The sequence below is a fragment of the Urocampus carinirostris genome, chromosome 17 (assembly GCF_059441175.1).
Source record: "Urocampus carinirostris isolate Australia breed hairy pipefish chromosome 17, RoL_Ucar_1.0, whole genome shotgun sequence".
Classification (NCBI taxonomy): Eukaryota; Metazoa; Chordata; class Actinopteri; order Syngnathiformes; family Syngnathidae; genus Urocampus; species Urocampus carinirostris.
The window spans coordinates 10,173,936-10,196,830 of NC_142365.1; the positions used below are offsets into that span (position 1 = coordinate 10,173,936).

The following is a 22,895-nucleotide window of genomic DNA, read 5'->3' on the forward strand; positions in this document are numbered from 1 at the left end:
TGCAAAGAAACTCAGAAACATTTTCTGAAATGGAAGCAAAATGGGGCATGGTTTATCGTCGAAGGAAGCCTATTGTCTAGGACTGATCCAGATTTTTTTAGAGGCAACAACAGGCTGAACAGTATGCTTATGTTACATAACACAGCTGAAAACGTAGCATGTATGCTAACATATCATATTTAAAGTTTACCCAAACCATCTGGGTCACTAAGAATACCCGGTTCCTTTTGCTGCCATTTTTGGTTGCATATTTTATTGCTTGCAGTTTTTAATCTGCAGGAAATGATTTGGTTTTCAGTGCCATTTTTGGTAAAGGATCTGTATAGAATTTAGAATTTCTTTACTCGTGCCTGCCACATCTGGCTTGAGTCATCATTGCAGCCTCTGTCAGGTTCCTTCACGATGTGCGTGCAAGTAAGTGCATTTCTTAGATGCCATCGAATGAACTCTTCTTTTTTCATCTTTCTTGGGGTTAAGGTTGGCGTTTGGACTTTTTTGAAGCATGCTTCTTCTTGCCTTTACAATTTTAATGCTCCACTAATAAATAGAAACAAGAAAAACTGCAAAGAAAAGCTCACTCTCCACTATTTCTCTCATTACGAAACAGCTTTGGTAAAAGTATAATAAGAACAGATAGACACAGTGGGGGAAAAAAGTATAAGGGCTCTTTAAACTCAGTTAGGCATTGTTAACACATACTTCATAGAGAAAATATTCAAATGTTACTTTTTTTAAGGACAACTCAAATGATGCAACCCACCTTTCATCCTTCTCTGTGTTTTTTTTTTTTTTAATGAATGCCAACGTTGAAATTATAAAAACACTGTCTTCCAGTTTAGTGTGACAATAACTTGAAGAAATGTGTTAATTACATGTTAATAGCTTCACACATAAGTTGCTCTAGAGTATAAAATGCACCCTTGGCCAAACTAGGGGGCGGGGCACTACAGAGTCTGGAAAATACTTTAAAAATCAAAAATCCAGCAAGAGATAAATCATGCAACCAGCTTTAAAAAACAAACAAGAACAAATCTAGTGATAATAGTTAAAAAAAAACATACATTGGCACAGGAAAGTATATTTTGAAAAGGTCAAAGCAACACAGGATTAAAGTATTGGAGTTTTTAGACACTGCACAAAAAAACAGAATACTACATAATATGAAACAATAGAAAAAACAAGTGTCGGTCAAATAGCTTGACAAGAAACAAAAGTACATACAAATGTATGTATTATTTTGTTGTTGACTCATTGTTTTTGTTCTGTTTTTTTTTTAATGTTCGAAATAAAATTTTCATTCATGTTCATATGTTATACACCAGCAAATATGTAAGACATTTTCTTTTCTAAAATCAGTCTCAGGCGGCCTCTGCTGGACCAAAGTGCTACGACAAGTTCATCGCTGGATCAAAAGGGCCTTGGAATATCAAAATGTCGTCTCAAGTCGCCCTCTGCTGAATCAAAGTGCTACTACATGTATGTCCCTTCAACGTGACAACAAAATTCAATGCACTGTTTGTATTGAGTTAACGCACAACCAGTGTTCCCTCTAAGCTGCGCGTGTGCGCAATTGCACACTGCTCGCACATTCTCAGCGCACAAGAAAATCTAGCCAGTGCACAAAAATCAGGGCTCAAAATTACTAATTAAGAAGCGACTTAAGTCATAGTTACAGTGCATGAAGGTAAAAATACACGGGTTCCCCTGACGTTGTGTCTTAAATGCGGTATTTTGAAGTTGAGTCGAAGTAGAACGAAGTTGAGTAAAGTTAGTAGAGTTTGTCGAGAACCAGCTTCTTCGGCACGGCTCACTAAAAGGAACCGGCTCTTTCAGGTCCTAAACGGCTCTCCAGGTTGTTTTTGCTTCTTTAATCCCAACATGACCAAATATTATGTAAAATGATGCACAAAATGACTTAAAGGAAGGGGGAAATAGAACAAAAAAGAAAAAAATACAAAAATGAAAAAGTAGTGAAAAGCTAAGGAAAAAAAGACACAAAAGGAAGAGAAAAAAGAAGGAAAAATTTAGAGCCAGAAAGAAAAGAGAACAAAAAGAAAAGAGTAACAGCTCGGAAAAAATAAACACAAGTAGATTTTTTTTAAAGGAATTAAAACAAAAGAAGAAAAAAAACGGAAAAAAGAAGAAAAAGTTTGTGTTGCATTCAAATAATTTCCAATTATATCAAGTGAATCTTGTTGCCAACATTGTACATCCACTAAAAAATGTAAATAAGTACAGTTCTGTATCTTACAACCGACTAAATAAGCCCCCAAAAATGTTAATATTATGCGACAAAATATATCAGGAAATAAAAAGAAATGGATATCTTGTGAAAGAATTGTAAGGACAAACGACGTTTGTAGGCCGTACAACCTTTGCAATAGTACATGAGTCAATTCATTCAAAAGAGAAAAATCATTTTGCATTGCCGCAAAATGTAAATTGATGTCAAGTTTTAGACATGTTTGATAATGAATTATCTCGCCACACTTGGGATTATGGTTGCTCACTGTTGTTTCAAGCGTTGCTCACCGACTTTGTGTAAACGCTCAGACCCGTAAGGAAAATTACAGGGAACATTGCGCGCAACACAACGAATCGATGAAATTTGATTTTAATCGATTGTTGCAGCCCTACTCAGGATCATAAAAAAGAGCATAACTAAGATATGATGCCGCAATAGCATTCAGACGAGCTTCCTGACACGTAGAAAATAATGTTGGTCTATCTGCAGGCGTTTGCAATCAACATGTTGTAGCACTTTTCCACAAAATATTTGTGGTTTCGAACACGAGCGCCGTGGGACTCGGCTCGTTGATTGTTGTGCCGCGTTAATGCAGATGGCGAAGCATCAAATGAGCGTTTACACCTGACTGCTGGCCGCAAAACAGACACCTGCTGCTAATTTGTCGGTGGAGTATCATCGACACGCCGCCATCAAAGGCGGCGAGCGGCGCGCCATTGAGTCGCTTTTGTGTGGCGAGAGAGAGGGGCTCTTGTGAGCGCCACATCAAACATTATGCACTTAGCACTTGTCCAAGTAGGCTCGACGGGCAGTTGGAGAGGAGGACGCTTTGCTGCTGCCATGACGACGACAGCAGTGTTTCCCACACCGTAGGAAGATTCTAGCGGGCTACCAGGGTTTAATAGTCCCACCGGAGTCTCACAAACTTTCATCATTAAAACATATATAATCAATTTATACATACAGTGGAACCTCGGTTCTCGACCATAATCCGTTCCAGAACCCTGTTCGAAAACCGATTTGTTCGATCACCGAAATCATTTTTCCCATTGAAAATAATGTAAATCGTTTTAATCCGTTCCAACACCCTGAATATTTACCTTGAATGTTTAACGTAAAGCTAACCGAGGCCAATCGTACGTTCGCGTATCGTAATCTTCTGCACGAAAGATTACGCTAACATGAACGTGTAAAAATAAAAAAAAGGATAAAGAAAAGAATTATGAATAGGATTTCTTGTCTTTGTGGTGGTCAGCAGAAGGCGCAGGTGGATGGTGGGAAGAGGAATATCATCAAAAGATTTTCAACCTCTTCCAAAACATGCGGCCGTTGCTTGCTTATAGCACTCACTCCCTTAGCCACATCACTAGATTTTACAGCCTCCTTATTCTTTAGTATCGTACTGATCGTAGATTTAGCCATGCTGTATTCCCTAGCAAGATCAGACACTCGCACAACTCCTTCATATTTTGCTATTACTTTTCTTTTTTCACCTGTAGCAACTTTGCTGCTTGCACTGACTTTCTTCGGAGGCATAATAAGGGGCTAAAACACCCGTACGCCGCTCAGCATCGCAACCTAGCATACGCACTCACGCATTACCGGCGTTCGAACTCCGATTTTTTGACCGAACAGCGAAGCAAGAATTTCTTGAAATTTTTGGTCGGACTCCGATTTGTTCGAACTGAGAGGCGTTCGAAAACCGAAGTTCCACCGTAGAAGCAAAGTCAGTCAAAATAATTTTCAGATTGCTCATCATATAAATGATGGAAAACGCCATGGTGTGTGTTTGTGTTTCTCCCGCCCCGCCGGCACTGTCATTAGATGGTTGGGTAAAATGTGACATTGAAGAGCGTCGCATGTTTCCCCCGAGTTGATCATTTCTTAAATATCGGTAACCTGGTCAAAAAAGTTTAGCGCCGAGCCTTCCGCGCAGAAACCCTGCCTAGTGCCTCGTTGCATGGTTGGCGTTTTCAACAGCGTCAAATTGCGCCATTGCAAGAAATTACAAACATTTGCATGGAACAGGAAAAGGCTTTGGCGGAAACGGGCCCAAACTCTAGCTCATGAGTTCAAATTTGATTGATGTACTCAGTTACGTGTTAAAATAACCTCCTGTAAACCATTGAAGAAGAACCGACATCCTGTCACAGCAGCAATTACAAAAGCAGCGATACAGATGTTTAAAGCTGTCATTTACAAAATCACAGTGATTTGATCTTTTAAGTTGTCAATACAGTACCTTAAAATAGTACGCTATTGCCATCAAAACAAAAGTAGTTATTTTTAGTCTGACTAGATGACTAGCAAATTGTTTTGCATTTAAGTCCTGTCTGGTTTCCTGTCTCCTGCCTTTCATAACAAGTGAATTCATCATTCAATATTTTACAAGGGCACACATTCATCATCGATTTAGCTTCCTGATTTTGCTCTAAAAATGTACCAAATTGATGCGTTTGATTTTATAATGTACAAAATGTTCTTACAAGGAAGCATGCCCCCAGACTTGCCTATACTGTCCACCCACCGGGTATCACAAAATTCAATGAGAAACAGTAGGCGGTTTATTTTTCTGACTTCCTCCCCAAAAATAGTCTTTAGTTTTTTTTAAAATAATTATATATAAAAAGCTCACCAGACTAAAAGGCACATGGAATTAAGACTAACAAATAAGTACAGAATTCATACATTGACTGATCAATTGGAATACACAGTGAAGAAAATAAGTATTTGAACACCCTGCTATTTTGCTATTTCTCACACTTAGAAATCATGGAGGGGTCTGAAATTGTCATCGTAGGTGCATGTCCACTGTGAGAGAGATAAACTAAAAAGAAAAATCCAGAAATCAAAATGCAGGTGGACTTCTAATGGGCAGACGAGCAGGTCTTTCAGGGTCAGAAATTTAGATGATACACAGGTGTTCAAATACTTATTTGAAGCTCTATCGCACAAATAAATTGTTAAAAAATCATGCATTGTGATTTCTGGATTTTTCTTTTTGGTCTATCTCTTTCACTGTGAAAATGCACCTACGATGAAAATTTCAAACCCCTCCATGATTTTTAAGTGGAAGAAAAATAGCAGGGTGTTCAATTACTTATTTTCTTCACTGTATCACAGATCACAATTATTTTTTATTCAATGCAGTATAAAACGCACCAATCTATAAGCCCCATAGAATTAAAGCTACACTAAACAAAAACTAAAAAGAACGGTATTTGCAAATAAATTGATCAGTCAGGATATATCACTGATCACAATTGCATAACATTGGATTAAACGGAAATAAACCCAAATCACAGTGTTGCGTTTTCCAGATCCTGTCCACTAGACCACTAGGGATACAGACAACACATGAAAAGGCATTGGGTTTTATCTCATCATCACACTATTTTTAGTCACAGTACCAAAATGTTGATGTTATTAGGCCAGTCCATGAGAATATTGTTGAATTCAAAGTATTTGCGTTTTTGAACTGAATGACAAAAAAAGGAAAAGGAAAATTTCCGTTGTTCTGAACTGACTTATGAAAACGGCATCGTGGGAAATCATTCGGTCGCCCTGAAATATATAAAGATACGTATGGCCGCTCGTATTCAAAAGGTTTTTTTCACTTACAATGTTTAGTTTGAGCTGAGGAAGACTGGAACAACATTCTCTCTACTCAAACATATCTAATACCGCGACTAAAATCAGTGTGATGACCTAATGTCTTTTCATGTGTCGCCAGTATCCACAGTGGTCTAGTGCAGGGATTTTCAACCACTGTGTTGCGACAAACTAATATGCCATGAGAGATCGTCGGGTGTGTCCTGAGAAATTATCCAATGTCACTTATAAAATTTAAAATTTCATAAAACATTCATGAATCATCATCTGCAAATATTATGTCATTGTCAAGTGTTTGTGCTGTAAAAACAGGGAGTATTATCAATTATATTGTAATTAAAGATAATGTTCAGTGTCATTTTATAACATTCTTGGTTAGTGGTGTGCCGCAAAATTTTTCCAATGTAAAAGACATGACCTGGCTCAAAAGGTTGAAAAACACTGATCTAGTGGATAGGATCCAGTGTTCTCCCCACCACGATCTAGATTCGATTCTTTTTGCATTCAATATTATAGACTGGAATGGTCTTTATTGTCATTGATATCAACATTGAGAAACATTGTATGCAACGAGATTAGACAAGGCACTCCAGGTTAAAACATGGAATAAAAACTTTGAAGAGAAAAAAGATAAAACACTATCAGGATGAATAGGCAAAAAAAAAAAATTGCATCATACTGCTTCGAAAAACTGGCCTGAGTTATAATAATTATAAAAATACAATGAAGAAGATTAGTGCATTGTAATAATAGTGCAATAGAAATGTGCAATAACGTTTAGCAGCAGCAATTTAAAAAACCCAATATGATTCACAAGATATTTGTATATATAATTGTCGTAGTTTTGTGCAAAAGTATACATTTTTTCACAGTTCCATCTAACAAAAGCAAAAGGATATAGTCTCAAGATATGTTTTCAGTTTATGCAGTTGTGAACAACCATCCATGTCCCTAGCAGCCCTGATGGTTAAGATTTGGTTCTCTGACTATTACCATCCGGTCCGATACCTGTTGTCATGCAATACAATGAATTGATAATTGCACAGATATGATAACACAATTTAAATGTTGTCCTGCACATAAGGCACACGTTCAAATTTCTCACCAATTTGGGGGTTTTGGGTGTGCCTTTTAGTGCGGAAAACACAGTACGAGAACCCCCCTCCCCGCCAAATGGCAAGACAAAGACATTCTAACGTGAAATGAATGCACGTTTGAGTTGTTTAATGGATAATTAAGTCGCTATTGAATGGCACCGGCGGGGGTTTACGGCGTACAAGACAACAGATGCGTCATGTCTTCATCCTCCAGTGATGGTGATGAAGAATGACACACAAGCGGGGGTGCACACGCGTTCAAAACAAAGGGGGCGGGGGAATGGGGCTGAACTGCATTTCCCATGGGGCCTTGTGCCCACAGATGGCAGACGAGATGAAACAATTGACCTCCTGTGCCCCCCGGCCGCTTTCGCCGAATCTCATTCGCGAGTGGGGGTTGTTGCTGTGGATTGAGGCCTCGTTTGAAAAATGTCAAGACGCAAAACACATCGAACGATCGCGTGCTGAGTAGCATGGTTGAAAATGTTATTATTTCCTTGACAGATATTTTGCGGGGCAATTTCTGTATTCAGAGGGTTGTTGTTTTTTTTTTAACAATTATCATGTTTGCCGTCTCTAATCTTGGTCTTGAGCCAAGATGTTTTAATAAATCACGTCGTTGACTATTTGCCAGCTGTATAGTTTGTATTTCAAACCGTTCAAATTTACTAGAGCAGAGACATAAAAACCAAAAAGGAGGAGGGGAACAATAATGCATGAGAAATTATCATAAATCAGAAACACTAAGCGCCAGGAAAATACATTAAAAACAATATTTTATCAGCTTTGGTTTCTTAGTATGTCTGATAACTTTAGTGGACATTCAAAAATAAGAGAGAAGACATCAATGGATTTTGAAGTTGCAAGGAGGACAGGGAGAGAAGCCTTCAGATAAGACATCCCACCCCTTTCCAGAGCCCTTTAGTTTTTTTACATATTATAGGTTACAAAAGCAAAACTGCCCTGAAGGGTGTGGTAAACAAAGAACAGCAACATGCTTGGCTGATGATTCTTTTTTAGCATTTTTTCCAAAATAAATGTATTTTTTTTTAAATAATAAAAAAATAATTAAAAAAGGTATTTTTATGATAGCAGCACTTATATATATAAATTGCTCGATGTAAATATTCTGTTCCAGCAAAAATAAAAAAACAAATGAGATAAAAATGGAGGTACGACTTTTTGGAATAGCAGCAACGATGCCGATATAATACAAATATATAGTGAAACATTTTTAATTAATCTTTTTGCATTCTTTACTTTCTTCAATTTAAATATTCTTTCATGCAAAAAATATTAATGTCAATTTAATTATGCAATTACACATTTTACTTCGGGCAGCACGGCGACACAGTGGTTAGCGCATGTGCGGCACAGTTCATGTCTTGGGAACCTCCTGCGTGGGTTCAAATCCAGCTCCAGACTTCCTGTGCGGAGTTTGTATGTTCTCCCCGTGCTTGCGTGGGTTTCCTCTGGGCACTCCGGTTTCCTCCCACATTCCAAAAACATGCATTTCAGGTGAATTGGCCGGTCCAAATTGTCCCTAGGTGTGAATGAGCGAGTGAGTTGTCTGTACCTGTGTGCCCTGCGATTGGCTGGCAACCAGTTCAGGGTGTCCCCTGCCCACTGCCCGATGATTGCTGGGATGGGCTCCAGCACCCACGCGACTCTACTGAGGATAAGCGGTGTAGCTAATGAGATGAGATGAGACATTTTACTTCAGTATTTTCTAATCTATAGGCAAATGATTGATTGTAAGGGATAAGTTTGTTATTGGACACTCTGTCATCCGTAGGAAGCCATTCTTTTGTTTCGATTATGATTGCGCCCTGTTGTCCAAAGTTTTGACTATCATTGTCGATATCAGCCAATCATGTTGCCGTTCTTTGATTCCCATACCCTTTAGGGATGATCTGCTTTCCGTAACCTTGAAGATGAAATATAAAGAATGGACTTAGGGGAGGGCCTTAAACGGTAATGGAGAATTCCTTTTCTAAAGGGTTCCCTCTCTGTCCTGCTTGCAAGTTCGAAACCCATTGATGTCTTCTCTCCTTATTGAGTGTCCACTAAAGTTAAAACTTAACAACAAGGCACACTTTCGAATTTCTAGCTAATTGATTTTGGGTTTTCAGGTCATAGTCTGAAAAATACGGTAAATGATATGTAATATGAGTCTGTAATGTGAAAGGTTAACATAAACCCAACCGAAAACCTGCTGTATTCATTAGAGAGTGAACACGAGTTTATTAAAGTTTAACAAAAAGCTGAATATTAACCCGATACGATGAGTTTCAGGAAACTTGAGTGAAATAGACAACATGTCCTCATCTAATCATTTGAGCGAAGACTCCCGGCCAAAAGTCTTCTGGGAATGTTCATCCGTTAGATACTGGGAAAGGGATTTACTCAGACGACAACGCAGTAGACGCTGCCGAGAAGCGCCTGAAGGCGACGCGAGTGTGACGAACTGCACCGTACATTTGAACATTGAAGATAAGAGATAGTCAGCATGCGCTTCATTTCAGCTGGAAAGACCTGCAGATTGTATCGCTAAAACATGAAAAGAATGTTTTTTCTATGCATGGGTGCAATTACAAATGAGCTATTTGCTGGCATTTTTGCACATGGCAAGAGTTATGCATAAAAATGATAACCACCACGGGCCTAGAAGGGGACTCTCACTTTCAATCAGTTGGCGGGACGGCCTCAAAGACTGACACTGCGCTACCGAGGAGCTGCTAGCGCCAATTTAGCAAACAAGCTCTCATTTGATTAAAAATAACATATTCTCACACACACAAACACAAACACCAATTCTGACTTTTGTCGTCTACAAAATGCAAAGGCAAATGGCTCTTTTGTTAGCATGACATTTCAACAAAAATGGCAGAAAGCAAAGTAAAGGTGACTCTTATAGGTTAACTGAAGGGTGTATTTTCCCCAGGCCTGGCGGCTCTTTTTTGCCTTTCTTTCTACCAAAAAGCAAACTGCACTCGTATTGCCGTGATCTATTATCCCTATTATCTAATACTGCTGCAAGTGGGAAACATCAGAAGGCACTTTTGTCAGGAGGTGTGCGGCTCTGACCCGCATTACATGAATTGCACAGTTGTGGCCGTGATCCATTATCCACTCTAAACTACTGTTGAGAGTAAGACAGCACCATTCACCCAAATCTTGATATTGCGATGAGACATAATGCGATTGTGTTTTTCAAGTATTTATAGTTACATGTTCCTGTTTTTTCCCCTTTGTTATTTGAGTGATGGATTATTTGTCACATTTTGGGTTTAATCAGAGGCAATAAAGGCGAGGCAAAGTTTGCGAGCAGGACGCTATGTGTCAGGAGACAGCAACCCTAACAAAGATCCCCAGAACAGGGCACCTTTTTTCTTAAGGTTAAGCATGTCAGGAAAAAAAATAGCAAAGAAATTGCAATACTGGTCTGAAAATTCACATTAAGTTTTTTATTCCAAAACCGTGCAGCCCTAGCTAAGAGCATGGGTTTGCAGATCCATATTGTTTTCGAAGCGTGCCATTGGGCCCCCTAAAATGAACTACACTATTCTGGCTGCAATCCATTATTCCCGGTCGACTACTGCCGAGAGTGGGCGACGAGAGCCAAATTGCGTCATGTGCGATGGTTCTTTTTTTTCCATTCTTTCCACCTAAAATCAATAGCACCTGCGATCCATTATCCACTGTCGATTATTGCTGGGAGCAGAGGGCACAGCGAATCCGGGGAGACCGGGGGTACTGTAATACGAGAATTTACGGATCTCGTGTATGCTGGTCACCATTAATCGCCATAAACGAGGGATTCAGTACAACCAATTGAGCTGTGTTTTGTTAATAAAAAATAATAATAAAAAAATGTAGTTTTGAATACAGATTTTCATGCTCACTTTTTTTTTCCATCATTTGAAAAGTGGTTATTAATCCATATGAGAGAGTCACCTTGGTGTATTTTCTCTCAAGGCACAAGAAAATAAAATTGTATTTACAGTATTGATGGAACAGAATAGGGAAGCGTATGTTTGCTTATAGCAACCCACCCCTTCCTCCCCTTGTCAAAAAAAAAATTCTCATGAATAAATTTACATCTTTTTTCTCGTTCAAATTTAGAGAGCCGGGGTTTTCGGCTCTTTCTCCGGGAAATTAAACGTGAGCCAGAAAGTCGAAATTAAATTATAGATATCAGAGTAAATAGCTGGAGGTCAGAACAATCATGAAATATACTTTAATCCTTATGCTTGACGTTTTGTTCGGTTAAAGTTATTTCATTTACCAACGTAGCCGACAATTCCCCTTTCTTCGTGTCTTTTGTTTAGGTAGATCTAGTTTGAGTGCCTTCGTTATATTTCATAGTCTTGTCATTATGGCACTGTCGTTCTGTCTTAGCGTCGGAATGTTTCTTGTGTCATCTTCTTCATGTTTTTTTGCTGTTAGAGCTGGTTAGTATTGGATTATTATGTAGTTATTCTATCCACATGTGATTAAGATTTAGTGTTTTGTTCAGTTAGAACTACCGTATTTTCCGCACTATGAGCCGCACCTAAAAGCCCTTATTTTTTTCAAAAGCTGACCATGCGCCTTATAATACAGTGCGCCTTATTTATGGATCAATATTAAGTTGCAAAGTCTTCCAACTAACTTGCATCCGCCGACTAGATTTTCCCCGAACGCCAAGTAGTCCGCGGTGTATGCTGGGATTTATTTACCGGCGTTTCATTGGCTAACCAATGTGTCAATCATCATTCGATCACTATTGGCTAAAGTTATTCGGAGGTCAAGGGGCGGATCCTTTTTATCATTTACAGGCTGGCATAGGCTTAAGCTGCAAAACAAAGCCTGCAATTGGCCGAAAAAGATGTGTCAATCATCAGTTGAATCGATCACCATTGGCTAAAGTTATTCGGAGGTCAAGGGGCGGATCCTTTTTATCATTTACAGGCTGGCATTGGCTAAAGGGGCGAAACAAAGCCTGCAATTGGCTGAAAAAGATGAATGTGTATAGCACGTGGTTGACGGCATACAGAAAGCATTTTTTACTATTCTGTATTTGTATTTTATTCTCCTGGATTTACTAAACTCACGGATATAAGAGGACCATGGCTGCACATTATTATTGAACACAACGACTTCGGTGGGCTACTCTGGCTATATATTTTCCCTGTATCTTGTTTCAGACTGAACTCGATGTTTCTGTGATAAGCAGTGCAGATAATGGATGGAATGGAGTGTCTATTTTTAAATTAAACTCAATTCCAAGTGTTCATTGTCATATGCACAGTAAAGTTGCGAGCGAAAAAGAAAATAGAAACTAAGGAATGGTTGCCATTTCTTGAATCCCAAGACTTTAACCTTCCGAATGATATTTGGAACGATGCATTTGAGTGACATCGTACGGACACCGCATCCGCACGTGTTCTCGACACGTATTTGCGTCCTTGCAAGCTTCGGGAATGATAAGGGGGTAATCAGTTGGACTGAACTATCTGACTGTTTTGTCGACGTTCCCATTGTAGCGCCTTATAATCCGGTGCGTCTTATGTATGGAAAATATAGGACCAAAAACAATTTTTTCGCGGTGCACCCTATAACCCGGTGCGCTTTATAGTGCGGAAAATACGGTACTTTATATTCCAACATAATCGAGGTTGTCTTCCTTTCATGTTTTTCTTCAGGTAGAACTATTACAGTATGTGTCCAAATGTATTCTGTGTCTTCTTTCTCTCATGTTTTGTTCAATTAAAACTAGTTTATGTTTCAAATTTATGTACAGTAGTAAGGATGTGTAGTTGAGCCTGTGGTAGACTAGCTTTGATTTCTTTGAATTCTGAAGATCCCAGTAAACTGTGTTGTTCTGTTTCTGAAGACGATTAAAAACTGATTGATTTAGTGTAAATGTTGTTTTCTAGTTTATGGGATCCATTTTTCAGATGCAGGATCATGACATATAGTCTCTTTTGGAAGCAAAACACACATATGTTTTCCATGTCGCTGGAGTAATAGACGTACAATCTGTTAAACCACCAGGGATGGTACACCTTCTTTATAGCCAAATTCTAAGACTTTTTAAGTACTTTAAATGTCATTTTTGCAAATTCTCCAGTACCATTAAAAGAAGAAATCTGGTATGAATCGTGTATTATGCAGAGCCACACATATATCTGATATTTACATATGCAATTCTTGCGTGTGCATTTAAGACATATTAATATGATTTTTAGATCTTGAGACAAATCTCTCCCCATATGAGTATTGGGTAATAATGACAGTAATTTATAGCTTACATTTTCAGGTGCAGGAAGTTCTTCCCATTACAATATATAGCTTATTTTTTTGCAAGGCCCATAATAAATGTCCATAATTGATACTTAATCCTTGCACTGAAACACTTTTCATAGTGCCCTGTTTAGGTGTAGCATGCACCTGTCCTCTTGAGCATGACCCGTAGGCGCCAATGACACTTCATATGACAATGCTATACAAACTAATACCAGCTGCCGTTAATCACGAGGGAAGAAGAAATGCAATGGGAAAGCAAAGACATCAGAGAGCACTGTAGGCTTCATTTTAAAGCAGACTTGTTGGGAAACATTTCAGGCATTTACAGGCACTTTACCAAAATTCAAGCAATTTTAAATCCTTGATCGTTATCTCAAAATCCCACCACAAAAGTTAGTTTTTCGAGGTATTGTTACACAAAGAAATGGCAGGCCTTTTCTCCAAAACTACCATAAACATCGTTTCTTTGGGCTTCTACCCAGATCCTCGGTTCAAGAGTTGGACGGTTGTTCCATAAGCCCCGCAGACCTAATTCAGAGCAGCCTGCTGCCGGTTCACCATCGCTAAGCTGTTTGTTTTTCGGGCTGATAGGACCTTCATACGCGTTTTGCGCAATAGGACCCTCGAATGCGTGTCGAGTCGTGTGCGCTGAAACAATAGCGAGCAGTGTTCTATTGAGCCAAAAGCGGGCAGAGGATCAGCGGCGCAATAATCCGCCATCATGAGACGGAATAGCCCATTCAGGCAACAAACAAGTTGGGCCTGAATTAATTGCCCTTTCTGTGTCTTGCAAAACAACATGGTTTGGTCATCATTTCAATCTCATCACACAAAATTATTTCGTTCCCTACCAAATGAAGCCATTTAGGCAGGGAACTAGTAGGGCCTGAATTGATTACCCCGTCTACTGGTTTTTATCCAGCATAAAAAGAATAGTGTAGCAGGCTACAACTCTGACCATTTGAGTTTTTATTGTTAACATCATGAAATATTTTCTCCTAAATTGGCAATTTAGTTGGTCCTGAAATAACTGCAGTATGATGCCTGCTGCGAATCAGAGAAAAGTCCTCAAGTTCCATACATCGCTCAAAATGTCCCAAAAGCAAACACAAGTTTCTCATTCTTTTATACTGTATTGATCAGCGGTCCGCCAAGTTTTCTGTTCCCAGTGATGACATTAATTATAATAAAGACAGTAATACAAATAAGAATAATACTAAGCCTACATCTACTGTGTATTCACAAGCTCAGTGTTTTTCGACCCTTTTTGAACCAAGGTACACTTTTATTTATGAAAAAGTTCCGAGGCACAACGTCCGTCAAAAATGTTTGAAAATGAAGTTATGTCAAAAATTCACTGTACTACCTCATAAGCAGATCATTATTATATAAAAACAAGAAAATAATCCTTAAAATAAAAAATAATTATGTGCTTTATCTGTGTTTTTATTTTTAATGCAATCTTAAACCTCTTTGTTAAACACATTAAGTTATTAAATGTACTGTGTTGTATTTTAAAAATCTACTGCCACCTACTGATATGGATGACTATTACAGTTCCTCGTCTGAAGATTCCAAAAATACTGAATAACGGCCTGATTTTTGGGAAAGATAAAATTGGGCAAATTCCAGCGGCACACTAGACAAGGTCTCACGGCACACTCGTGTGCCCCGGTACACTGGTCGAAAAACACTGCACTAGACCACTATATATCTAAATGACAAAGGAAAATGCATTAGATTAAATCTCATCATCACACCAATTTTACTCTGTGCCACGTTGTAGAACCTTGTTTTGGCTGAACTCTTTCCCCCAATGCTCCGTTAAAATGTTGTACAATGTGGTACAGTGGGTAAAAATAGTTCGCTGATGAGATAAAAGCTAATGGCTTTTCTTATTCCATCTACATCCCTAATGGTCTTATGGGTGGAATCTGGCGCTGTCATTGCTGCGATCTGGGTTCGATCCTGTTGCATCTAATGGTGAGCAAATGTGGTCAGCGGTATTTATCAGCTCATCAATCATTGCTCTTTTTATGTACCCCTGTACCAAACCACCCACGGCCCGGTTCACATCTGAGCAACATAGTGTTCAGATATTCATTCACAATCATACATTATTGTTACTGTCGCCTGATTAGGTGGCATAATAGTTGGGTCTGAACTCTAAGCCTTACTTTCTTACAAAGTGACATACATTGCGTAGTATACCGGTTTAAACAACACTGCAGTGGGGCCTGAACTGTCTAAATCCTAAGCTAGATGCAGCTGACTACAAAAATGAAGGAGTTTCTAATAAAAAAAATCATTTTTTTTCCTCATACAGCAGCTGGTTTAAGATGCAAACTAATCCTATGGGCCAGGGCCAAGACAACATTAGAATTGACACCACACAAAACTCCAGTTTTGCAACTGCATTCCTCACAGAATGGACGATTAATCGAAGCAATGTCCGTGTACGAGTCTTGTACATGCTGCGTAGACACTGAGACCACGGAATAGAATTACTTCTTGATCGTTTCATTTCCTAGGTTGTACATCAAACCCAACGCTCGAACCGTGCATCCAAACACGTTATCCTCTGTCAGCTTTTTCACGTTGGTAACGCCACGCTGCCTCATTAGTACGCCCTCAGGACAAGTCAGACGCTAGCATTTTCACTGAGAACTTGAGTCTTGGTCTAGCAGGATGCTGCTCAATGGCTTAAATTAATTTTGCATTGCTTATTCACATGAAGCAACTTCACCGGGGAAAGAAATCGCCATCGTCGATCACGGATACCGGGAACATCAGGCCAGTACATAGTGCGTGGTATATGGTGATTTCTTTTTGAAAATCAATAAATAGGATTTGATTTTACCTATCACAACATAATTAACCCAAGACAACTAAGGTTACAATAATACAATACACATAATAAATCAGTAATTCTTTATAGTATTTTCAAACAACTGTCAGCTTTCATCTAGCTATAGAAAGACTATACACTAAATGAAGCCTCTTCTAATTGACAGGAATTGAAACCATTTTTAAAGCTGGGGTAACATTCCCAAAAGAACCAGTAATGAACGAAACTCGCGAAGTAGAAACCTGTATTTTTATTCTTTACAATTATTATTCAATTAAATACTCCATTACGCATCGAAACCAGAAAAAATAATGGTTTGTACAGGCTAAAGCATTTTCTTTGTTTAACAAAAAAATTACCGTATGAATAATAGGTGTTGCACTGTCAAATAATAAGACTGTTTAGCCAATGAAAATTAAAAATACATTTCTAAATGGCCTTAGAAAAGTGACATTTTCTATATTGAGTTTGTGTTAACAATGCCCCAACAGTCATGGTTGCCATGGCGCCCAATTGGCCGCACCCGTGTGTGTCACGGTTGCCATGGCGTCCAATTGGCCCTGCCCGTGTGGCGCTAGCTGCAGCTTGTTGACAGATTGGCTCCCTGTCAGGATGGGAGCTCTGTCCTGTCAGTCCCCTTTTTTCGGTCCGTCTGCAAATCTCTGTTTTTACACGGCAAGTCCTTTTTCGCCTGTCCTGTTTTTTGCTCCTGTTTGTCTCCCGTTACGATCTGTTTTGATCTCGACCACGTCTGCTCTCCAGTCCCGAATTACAACCTGTTTTGATCTTGACCACGTCTGTTCTCCAGTCCAAAATAACGATCCGTTTTTGACCTTGACCACGTCTACTCTCCTCTCCTGGCCTTCGACTTTTTTCCGATCCCAATCACATTTTTGCTCTTCTATCCCGGCTACTGAACCGTTTTTGCCGTTCCCGACACCGCCATCGCTTGCCACGGATGTCCCACTTCAGCGTTCAAAGCGAGCTGCTCCCAGCGATCACCGGATCCTTTCCCTTCTTCCCAATAAAACTGTGAGAAACGTTACGCGAGTGGGTCCTGTTTCCATTCTGGTCCTGACACCAACAGCCTTTCTGCTTTATTTTCCACTGCGCCTATGTGCTTTCACATTATTCATATCAGAACTGTTCGGGGCAGAACACATTATGTGCGAGGAATGGGATAACAGGATAGCATCACCACTCATTGCCAAACTGCGGGTCCCTGGCGGCGACTTTGCAAAAAAATGAAAGATCTGAAATCCACATAAATAGCATACACATTCTAATAAGCAATAGTTAGAGCTGAATCTAGTGAACTGATCTCACAGATTTTAATATGTGTTGTATTTTATATTCCAACGAAAATGTAATATTATTTAAGTACTCGACTAGGCCAGTCGAGTCATCTGAGCTGATTTCTAATTTCAAAAATTTTGCCTTGCTGCCTAAAGCCTTTCTTTCAAAACTGTACTTTCAGATATACATCCAACTACATAAAAGGAAGCTTTCAGGTAAAGAGCACAGAGTTGCAAACTCTTAAATAAATAATGCTTACCATCCAGCTGTTTGAACCACCTCCATATTTACCCTTCGAACCACACCTTTTCGTTGTGTGTTTCTCCTGGTGAACTGCCACTAGATCCCTTTATCGACTGTACCTTGTCAATTGAAAATGAGGCAGAATTGTCAAATCGTAAACAATACGATTTTAGCAATACTTCGAAAAAAGTTAGCATTTTGTTCAGGCAATACACCGAAACAAAATGGCTCCTTAGCTTTAGCTTGACCTCATGGGACGATCTTCTCTGACCAATCAGTGGCCAGCAGTGACTGACATCATGTTTTAGTCCTTGGACACTGTTTTGGAACCTCGACAGAGGTGGTACGGAAAAAGACGATGCCAGGAACCAGGGCACAAGTACTTTTTTCATAATGGAAAACCAAAAAAGGCGAGGCGAGCTGGAACCATGTAGTGGAAAAGCACCATTACTTCTGGTACTGTGACTGAAAATAGTGTAATAATGAGATAAGCCCTTTTCATAAGTCGTCTTCATCCTTAATGGACTAGTGCAGGGGTGTCAAACTCATTTTAACTCGGGGGCCACACGATAGAACAAACAGTAGATTAGAGAGAAAGAAAAAGAGAGTGAAAGAGAGGAAGAGAAAAAGAGAGGGTGGGACAAAGAAATAGAGATAGGGAGAGAGCAAAAGAGAAAAGAGAAAGAGAACGTGAGAAACAAAAAAGGTACAAAGAGAAACAGTAAGAGAGGGGGGAAGAAAGAGAGATAAAGAAAGAAACCCAAAGAGAAATAGAAAGAGAGAAGGAGAGAAAATAGGAGAAAAGGAAAAAGATAGAACAGGAAAGCACAAGCGAGAGAGAGAACGATAGAAAAGAGAGAGAAAAGGAAAAAAGGAAGAGAGAGCAAAAGAAGGTAAAAATACACACACAGAGAAAGAGACAAAGAGAAACAAAGAATGAGAAAAAGAGCGAGACAGAGAGTGAGAGTGAGAGAAAAAGGGAGAAAAAAAAGAGAGAGCGAGGGAAAGAAATACAAGTACAGCGTCTTTGTTAGTGGCACCTGGCTTTGACAACATCAAGTGGACATACTTCAACCTGCAGCTCGTTTTTCTCTAGCACTCCCCTCAGCGTTGTCTCGCGGGCCGGATTCAATCCCTTAGCGGGCCTGACATGGCCCGCGGGCCGCCTGTTTGACACCCCTGGTCTAGTGGATGGAATCTAGTGGATGGAATACACGTGGTAAGCTTTCTCTCCTGGCTTTGATCTCTTTGATCTCCGGCAAAACTAACATAAGATGCGACAGAAACAAAATAAAAATAAATCCAAACAGCTTGCCAACATCATTTTTGCCGTTCCATGTATTCTGTTACTCCCCAAGCCTGCACAAAATTGAGTCATTGTATTCATATTTAGTTTCTTTTGTCTTTTATTAGCATATTTGGTATTGGAGTAATCCAAAAGTAATTGAAAGTAATCCAGTTAAAGTAACCCAACCCTGCTTGCATCCTAGTAGTTAAGATTCAGTGCTCTTACTACTGCTATCCAGTTTGGATGCCACTATTGTTGTGCAATCGTGGTCGGCACTAAATGTATCGACCGATTAATAATTTAACAAATATGGTAATGCGTTTCTGATTTCATCTTATATGAGGCACACCGGCTTATAAAGCTCATGTTCAAATTTCTGGCCGAGTTGATGTTTTTGGATGTGCCTTACAGCCCGTAAAATATAGCAAATATGCACTTCCAAATCGAATTTGGTGTCCTCCTATCCCATAATACACTCCATAGCATACTCGTGTTTAAAAACCTAAAAAAAAAAACACAAAATGTGGGCTGCGATCAACTGAATCACTGTGTGCGACCACTCACGGGGACGTAAACATTAGCTTCGTTATGTACCCTCCGGGGGGTCTGAGGAGGCGGGAGAGGGTGACACGATGAGTCACCACTGCTGTTGCTGCAAAAAGAAAACCTCCATCCGTCCTGGTTGTTCAAGTGGAGGAAGCGAGGCGGAAGACGATTACCGACAGGCACCCTGGCGGAGCCACTGCCGCCACCTACCCATGTGCTAACTATGAATGGGAGTGCTGAAAAAGAAATAGACTGAAACAAGGTACCCGAAAACTAGTGTAACTCACCATTTTCGTTCCCTGACCGTCATTAAATTAGCTGAATGTCTGCAAAAAATGTCTTGGTTGTATCTAGGACTATCCAGAGCATCCAACCGTGCAAAATATTTACTTCAAAAAACAAAATAATGCCAACAGAAAAAGAAATACGCCTAAAAGCATATCTGCTTCGTTAAGCATTCCTTGAAAATGGTTGAGGTAAGAAAAGGCCTGTTTAAACTAAAGTCCAAATGCCAATCTAAACCCCCCAAAAAGATGAAATAAGAGTATAGACAAGCGTGTCTAAGAAACGCACGTACTTGCACGTGCAAAAAAAGGAGCTTGTCAGAGGCTACAATGATGACTTAAGACAAACGATGGCGTCAGGGAGTAGAAAATTGCCAAATTCTGACCTCCACCTTTAAACAAGATCTCAAATAATTGAAAGATATCTTCCATGAAGCCAATTCTATTCTTTTATAAATATATTTTGGAGCCGCTAGCCAAACTAGCAAATAGCATTGCATTGCTTTGGCGGATAGCTTCCCCTTAGCCGGTAGCATCACTTTAGTAGTTACTGCTAAATAATTTAGCAGCTAATGCTAGTGTCATGACCTTACCAGCCTAACACTGTACATAATTTGGTCGTTGGCTTTGGGGCTTTCCAGCCCTTTTTAGACATGATTTTGTCCCAAATAGACATCTATTATTAGGTTGTTTATAGCGCATCCAATCTAGACCAAATTTATTTATTTATTGTAAAACAATACTATATTTTCTGTATCGGTGTCAAATTAATCTCGTATCCTGAGGTATACTGATCCCTATAGTATAGGACCGATACCTAGATCGATTAACTTGGCTGATTAATTAGCTAACAGAAATCACAAACAGATTAATTCAAAGAAGAAAATATCGGTATTACCGTATCTTCCGGACTATCAGGTGCACCTAATACCCCAATCCGTCCAGAAATTTAAAAGTGCACCTTACAACCAGGTGCCCCGTAAATACCGGCAAATACAATCTATAAACATGGCTGACCAAATTTGCAAAAAAAAATTGACAGAATTCAACCCAAGTAGTGGTGGTGAGAGCCCCAATACTTTAACACTAGACCACCATAAGGGACATGTGATAAGGCATTATAGCTCATCTCCAAATCACAGTATTTCTACGCTTCTATAATGCCTTTTCGTATGTCATCTGTACCACCAGTGGTCTCGTGGTAAAGAGTCAGTGCTCTCACGGCCACTGCTATGGTTAGAATCCCATTGAATCTTTGTTTTAATACATACTGTACCGGTAATACACAAATACAGGCTGTAACTCTCACTTTCATGCACCTTATAGTCTGGTGCACCTTATGTATGAAAAATATATGACTATTTCATTAGGGGGCGCCTTATAATCCAGTGCGCCTTATCGTGCAGATAATACGGCAATCCTAAAAAGTACATATCGTTCGAGGCCTAATTTATCATTACAGATGGCCATCTTTTCTCTCCTTCTCTCTTTCTATTTCTCTTTGGGTTTCTTTCTTTCTCTCTCTTTCTTTCTAAATATTACAACAAACTAACAGTTTATTAGCTGCATCACTGACAGCCATTTCGATCACGTCAATACAATTTAAAATCGATGCACCTACCGTAAATTCCAGACTATAGAGCGCACCTGATTATAAGCCGCACCCACCACTTTCTAGGTGATTTGCCACTTTTGTACTTACACAAGCCACACCTCTGTACAGGCCGCGTGCGCAGGCATTAAAACTTGTGACACAATCACAAGCTTGACCCAGACCAGGCTGTAAGTTCCACGATTGCAACTAAATTAAAATAAAGGCAATCTTAGAAGCACAATCGGCAGCATAAATGGAAAATGATACCCGTAATTAAGGTATGATGCAGACTTGTAACAGGTCCCGTTAAAAGTAATCCAAGGAAACAAAATGTATATTTCCAAAGTTAAGGGTGGGGAAAATATATATGCACTATTGTCTGCTGCGACAACAGACAGATCTACCGGTAACTCAGCTTTACCCCACTTCCCATCAGCCCGCGTTTGCTCCGCCCCTTCTTTTTGATTCGCTCGTAGAACACATAACAGAATAAATCTCTAAAATAAATACATTACAAAAATATACAGTTGCAAATACATATTATACATGGTTACACATATTTACGAAGAAAGACGGTACACCGAGAGAGTTTTCAAAGCTTTAACAATAATAATATAACTGTCGTCCCAAACCGTTCCTTTGAAAGGTACCAACACGCTCACAATGCATCAAACGTGTGTTTTACATAAGTTGGCCGCTTCACTGAATAAGCCGCAGGGCTGAACATCAAATTTAATGGCATGGCCAAGCCAATCATGAAAACCTAGATAGGCTGGCATGTGACGATTGGGAATCAAAAAAAGGCACCACGTAGATGTGGAACGGTCAGCACGTGAATTAATTGAGGAACTAATGATGTAAATTTGATTTTTGCAATCCGGAGATGGAATAAGAGCTTGCTCTGTCCACTCCACGCATCGGCCCGGTATTGCAGTACCTCCGGGAACGGTGCGTTCGCGCTGATCGCTGCATGGCTCTGTGGCTAGGACCCTGACTCGGCCTCTTGGCTGAGAGCAAGTGTCTCGGCCCCTTGGCTTTGTAGCGTATTATGATTTAACTGATAACGGATAATGGATAATTGACAAAGAATATAGAACAATAAACCTTACAAAATCCCCTGCAGGGCTGAACATTTGGGAAAAAAGTCGGGCTTATAGTCCGAAATTTACGGTAATCAAACCCTACAGCCACTTTGTCCTTGTTTAACCTTCCGAACCGTCGCCTCACAACCGTGCGCGTGTGTGCGAACGGGGTTCATTGGTGCCGTCACTGGGAGGAGTCTATTTCCTGGAGACAACATGCAGTCATGAAACAACCGCATCGCTCACCCCTTCAACATGTCTGCCGACAGGCTTACTTGGCAACGCGATTGTCAGTGACATCACACGGGCGCTACTTTGTTAGCATCAACACTCGGCTGCAGTCTGCAGCCTGATGATGAAGAGCGACACCTCGATATACTTCAAGGAAAGGCAGATGCTTGAGCTTGTGTGTACGTGTGCCTTCTCCCTCGGCTCGGGAGAACGGCGAACTAGGCCAGCATGAATTTAA

The 22,895-nt window shown here is 39.8% G+C and overlaps 1 protein-coding gene and 1 pseudogene across 6 annotated transcripts in view; one reads left to right on the plus strand and one right to left on the minus strand.

The window, feature by feature from the left end:
* nbeaa (neurobeachin a) overlaps positions 1-22,895 on the minus strand; it is a 145,041-nt gene that overhangs the window by 114,140 nt on the left and 8,006 nt on the right. The window lies entirely within an intron of this gene.
* Positions 22,196-22,296, plus strand: LOC148349187 (U2 spliceosomal RNA; annotated as a pseudogene).